This window comes from Kryptolebias marmoratus, linkage group LG17, assembly GCF_001649575.2.
Source record: "Kryptolebias marmoratus isolate JLee-2015 linkage group LG17, ASM164957v2, whole genome shotgun sequence".
NCBI lineage: Eukaryota > Metazoa > Chordata > Actinopteri > Cyprinodontiformes > Rivulidae > Kryptolebias > Kryptolebias marmoratus.
In genome coordinates, this window is record NC_051446.1 from 5,127,385 (window position 1) to 5,133,799 (window position 6,415).

Genomic DNA, 6,415 nt, shown 5'->3' on the forward strand with positions numbered 1-6,415 from the left:
TTATATATATATATATATATATATATATATATATATATATATATATATATATATATATTTATACCTGTCATGTTTGTCTTACACAGAGTAAGTCTTAAGCAAATCCTTATTTTTTTATGCAGATCATGTGAGTATGTATGTCAGTATAGTCTGAAGACTTCTTATGCTTGAGTTCCAACTGTATTTCGTGCTCTTTTAGATGTCTTTATTCTTTCACAGAGTAATGTATATAAATATGTACAACCAATACAATGCAATAACAAATGTATTAAACTTTTATTGACTCTACTTGCTATACTGAATATTATTAAGACTTCTGCATGCTGACCTTTCATATTACCTCCAGATGAAATGGGTTAGACCAGGATTTATAGTTTTCTGACTTATGATCCCTTTAAAATAAAGCACAAGCATCCCATGACTTCACATACATAATGGATTAATAAAGCTGCAAGTTTAAATTTCTTTAAACGAGTGATTTTATTCTCCCTCATTGTGTAAGTACCCTCAGAAACCTGAAGAAATAAAAGTGTGTCGTTTTTCACTCTAATATTGTATTAAAATATTGTACAGCTTCTCCACTTCAGGGGCCTGGAGGTGTATATTTTCATTCTTATCTCTTTTGTCATGTTGTGACTCGTCCAATTTATCTTGGAACTCCATGTGGGTCCTACCTCCTGCGTTGGGAGCCACTGGTTCAGATAATGTGGATCAGCTGTTGGTTTGTTTACAGCCTGTTTAATCATCTGCCTTGCTTTTATGGTTTGTGTTGCTCTTTCCTACAACTGCAACAACTGCTTTGTTAAATATGTCATTATATATTAATTTAAAGGCCTAGAATTCTTAAGAACTAGCACTTTTCATGCTAAAATTTTAGACTGAGACCATTTTATGTTGAGAAATGATAGAATTGTAGCCATTTTTGTAAAACCTTGTATATTATGCAAGATCTTGCTAGATGCGTTAGTGCTTGGAGATGACATTTGGCTACTACCACAATAATATTTAGCTTAAAATCTGTAAATTACACCCCTTTTTGTGTTTCCTAAGCTTTATTAGCTGTAGTGGCCATCTTGAATTGGACTGACTTCAAAAGTTAATGAATTGTAGATGTACATCCAATGAATATGTTCTGACGGTTTTATTACAATCCATTCAGTGATTCATGAAATATTCTGCTAATGGAACAGTCAAACACACACAGGCATGGGCAAAATCATAATTGCCTTTGGTGGTGAGTGATAAAAAGAAGTCTCAAGACTTTGGACAAAAACCTGAAGCAAAGGTCAGTCCCAGTTGAATGTTATTAGATTGTGGCTGATACTTGTTGCATGATGACACCCTGAATTAGCTCTTGGATGGGCGGACAGTGAGGCCTCACTTTGTTTCAACCTCTGATCGTACTGTGTGCACCATCTGTGTAAAGTACGTCTTGCCTTCATGCATCGCTTTGAAGCATTTGGCTCCATGTATGAGCTGGCATTTCACTAGCAGACCTCTGACAAAAAAGCTGCAAACATGGAGGAAAAAGTTAAAAATTACCATTTTCTATGTGGCAGAATTGCTTTCTCTTTATTTTGAGGGTGACATTTTCATCCTCATGCATCATTTATGTGCCCCCCAGACAACTACAAAACAGGATGAGGAAAAGGATACAGCAGATGAAATTATGAAATACCAATGCTGTTTAGATTAAAGCTTGTATGTGTGTGAATAGTTTGCACCCCTGTCTGAATTTATACCTCTATCTGTGTGTGTGTGTGTGAATAGGTAGCACCCCTGTCTGATTTATGTTTCTGACCCTGTCCACACAGAAATGTTTTTTGTGAATACTTAAAAGTTTTTTTCAAATATTTTTAGCATTGCAGGCACAAAAAAGCGGTGCTTTAAAAGTCCCGATACAGTGTTTCTTAAAAACAGGTTTCAGTGTGAGAAACCTGAAAAGCCACCCTTGCCTTTTTATATGGACTCCCAAACCACACCTTTTTGAAAACTATGATGCCGTAGACCCATCTCTAACCTAACCCACAACCCCAAGCATTACAGACGTATCAACAATAGGAATAACAATAACAATAGTTAAAAAAGTATATTCTTGCTTTTGTGCTACAGATGCTTGCCAGGTTTTACCAAAAACGTTAAGAGTGAGCAGCCAGGTGACAGACAGACACAGGAGACTGGATAAAGGTAAGTGCGTTTATTTACAGTGTCGGGCGGGTGGACAGGAATGGATCTGGAAAGGAAAGCAACGGGTGAGTATTGGATTATGCTGAGAGTGACGAGACTCTGCAGGAGGAGTAGGTATGGCTTTCTTACAGCGAGGTGAAGGAGTGTAGCAGTGGAGAAATCCAATGGTAGTATTTACAGGTGAGGTTGGCTTGATGGTGAGTATTTACAGGCTGCGTCAACGTGAGGACCCAACGGTGAGTATTTACAGGCAGGAGGTTGAAGCAGTGACGGGATGATCCAATGGCGACTTAGGACGCTTCTCCGGATGATCCTTATAAAAGGCGGAGATCAGGGAGGAGTTCAAAATGAAAAATCTCAGTATCCAGGACCGTTCTTCAGGACCGTAGCCTTCCCAGTCTACCAAGAACTGGAATCCTCGGCCGCGTCGACGAACGTTCAGTATGCGTCTTACGGTGTATGCGGGATGGTTGTCGTTGAGCCGGGTGGGTGGGGGGAGGTTGACAGGTGGGCACAGCGGGCTTTCAGAGACAGGTTTCAGATGGGATATGTGAAATGTGGGATGTATCCTCATGGAAGAGGGTAGGCAAAATCTCTCCGCTGAAGGGTTAATAATACGCTCCACGGGGAACGGAATGATGAACCTGGGGGCCAATTTCTTGGGTGTGTCCTTAATGTTGATATCTCGAGTTGATAACCATATCTTTTGGTCCACTTGATAAGATGGTGTAATTGAGCGATGACGATTGGCAAACCTCTTATTCTGTTGTGCCGTTCTGAAGAGGGCCGCTTGGGTTTGTCTCCAGATCCAACGACACAGACGAAGATGGTGTTGGATGGAGGGCACCAGGATCTCGATCTCTTGACTGGGGAAGAGAGGGGGATTATAACCCAATGAGGCTTCAAATGGCGAGTAACCAGTGGCGGCCGAGGTGTGACAATTATGGGCATACTCTACCCAGCATAGATGTTTGCACCATGAGGACGGATTGTTGTTGATGATACACCTGAGAGCGGATTCCAGTTTCTGATTACATCGCTCTGTTTGACCGTAAGACTCACCTTGGCACCGAGGGTATTGCAGAAAGCCTTCCAGACTTGAGAAATGAACTGTGGACCACGATCCGACACAATGTCCAGCGGGATGCCATGAAGGAGCTGGGTGGTCTCGAAGGCAGAAGGCAGTTTCTCTAATGGAATGAAGTGTGCCGCCTTCGAAAATCTGTCGATGATGATTAGAATGACGGATTTACCTTCAGATGGAGGCAGACCGGTGACGAAGTCCAAGGGGATGTGCGACCAAGGACGTGCTGGAGATGGTAGAGGTAGGAGATGACCTGCAGGTGGCTTATTACCAGACTTGTTTCGGGCACAGGTAGGGCATGCTGAGACAAACTCCTTTATGTCAAGGATCATAGATGACCACCAGAAATGCCGTTTGGTGAATGTTTGCATCCGAGTAACACCAGGATGACAGGTGAAGTGATGATTATGTACCCAATCTAGCACCTTGTTAACCACAGATCTAGGAATAAATCTGGTACCTGGAGGTCCTGTACCTGGGTCCGGTTCCAGGCGTTGTGCCCTGGCGATGGTGTCCTCAATATCCCAGGTAAGAGCTCCCACAAAACAGGTAGCCGGAATAATGTTGGTCTTGGACTTGGGGGATTCCAAAGAGGAGTAGATCCTGGAGAGGGCATCGGGCTTGACATTCCTAGTACCGGGTCTGTAGGTGATTGAAAAATTAAGGCGTGCAAAGAACAAAGACCACCTGGACTGTCTGGGGTTCAGTCTTTTAGCACTTTGTAAATAGGCGAGATTCTTATGATCGGTCCAAATTATGAATTGAATTTCGGCTCCCTCTAGCCAATGCCTCCATTCCTCGAGAGCTAGCTTAATAGCTAACAACTCCCGGTTACCCACATCATAATTTTGTTCTGCGAGGGAAAGGCACCGGGAGAAAAAGGCACAGGGATGATTCTTTTTATCAGAGTCGGATCTTTGAGACAAAACAGCCTCTATCCCAGAATCAGAGGCGTCCACCTCAACAATAAATTGTTTACTTGGATCAGGGTGACACAAAATGGGGGCGGATGAAAAAAGAACCTTCAACTCACCGAAAGCGCAATCTGCCTCGGGGGGTTCAGGAGAAGGTCCGCAATGAGGAGGTTAATTGGTTCAATTGCGAGGCTACCCGAGTGTAGTTTTTGATGAAACATCGGTAGAAGTTAACAAATCCCAAAAAAAGTTGTAGCTCTTTCCGGGTAGTGGGCACTGACCAGTCCCTGACCACACAAACTTTTTCCGGGTCGGTGCGGTATTGGCCTCTTTCAAAAATAAAACTCAGAAAGGAAACTGAGGCGACATGGAAGTCACACCTTTTGGCCTTAAGAAATAACTGCTTCTCATATAGTCTTTAGAGAACCGAACGGACGTGAGATTCATGTTGATGTTGATTTTGAGAGAAGATCAAAATTATCGTCCAAATAGACAAACACAAAATCATTAAGGAAGTCATGAAAGACATCGTTTATGAGGCCTTGGAAAACGGCAGAAACATGTTATCAGATTACACTCCTCATCTTAAAAAGAGTCTGTCTGTCAGAAGTTGACCAAGGTTTTACTGTTCAAAGGTCAGAAACGTATGAAAATGGAAAAAGATCAACTCAACAATTTTCTGTTTTTAAAAAGTCATGTGTTCACTTGATCTCTGTACTTGATTTACTTCTAAAAAGCTTGTCACTGTTCTTATTGTTCACAATCCTTTAAAATCTTTTTCTTTTTTCAGTAGTCTGTCTGAAAATTGCTGATTTTGTATCTTCTGCTTTTATTATTGCTGTTTGTGGACTTCTATTGCTGCCTCTTTACCAGGTAGGCATTGTAAATATAGGGTTCTGAATTGACTTACCTGTTAAATTAATGGGTCTTTATAATAATAATAATAATAATAATGTTTATTATTTTTATTATTGTTATTGTTATTATTATTATTATTATTGTTATTATTATTGTTATTATTATTATTATTATTATTATTATTATTATTATTATTATTATTATTATTATTATGTTCACATAATGTGTTTGTTATTATTATGGTTATTATTACAATCACAGTGTATATCTGTGAACCCGAACGATAGCATTCATGTAAAATTGGGCTAATTTTACTTACAAAACATCTTAATCTCATTAGTCCTCAGCATTGTTAACACAGTCCTGTGCCTTTAAGAATACTTTGACAAGATTGCGTCGCTTTCGCTGCATATTGGCCCAAGCCTTTAAAGCGACGTGTTGACATGTCAATGAAACCCTCCTTTATTACTGCAGCTTCCCATTTCCTCCTTCAGTCTGTGTTGTTGTTTCTCAGCCATCAGCTGCCTCTTATTTTAAAAAATCAGCAATGGCCATAAAAAGTCATATTGGTCAACCTCTAATACGGCCTAGATTTTGTGGTTTGTACATTATATATACAATCTATGGTTTGTGTGTCTTTAGATCATATACTGTATATATATATATATATATATATATATATATATATATATATATATACACACACATATAGCACTTTAGGTAATTTTATGTGTCCTTGTGGAATTAATAATTTCTAGAAAGGGTGCTGTGTTTAAGAGAATACTTTTAGAAATGGCCAATAAAAATATTGTTTTGGAAAAACAATGTCCCTTTGTGGACAAGGCCTCTATTTCTGTTTGTGTGAATAGGTCACACCCCTCTCTGAATTTTTGCCTCTATCTGTGTGTGTGAATGTGTATGTGTGAAAGAGAATTTTCAGTTGCATCTGAGAATGTCACAAACATCCTTGAATGGAAACAGTGGGGCATTCCGAGCAATGTTGCAGGTCCTGAGGATAATTCTGCCTTTCAACTGCTCCCCATTTATTTCATGGTTGCAGCACTGTCATCTCACCCTGGTCAAGATGAAAAGCATCGTTGTATAAAGAAATTGAAATGAAAATCCTTCTGGACCCAGCAGGATGAGGAGTGGGGGCTGTATTATCTGTGACTCAATGGCACTTCCCCAGGATAAGATCTAATTCTGGGAGGAAAATTTTCTTTATATGGGCACCTGCTGTCGTCAGCTTTGTCCCGGGATCACAAGTTGTTCTGGGTGACCGCTCTCTGGACACGGACAGAGGAATGCACTCAGCTTCCCACTGACATTTAGATTTCTTTATTTTGTTTTTCATTCAGCCTGGAACTGCCTG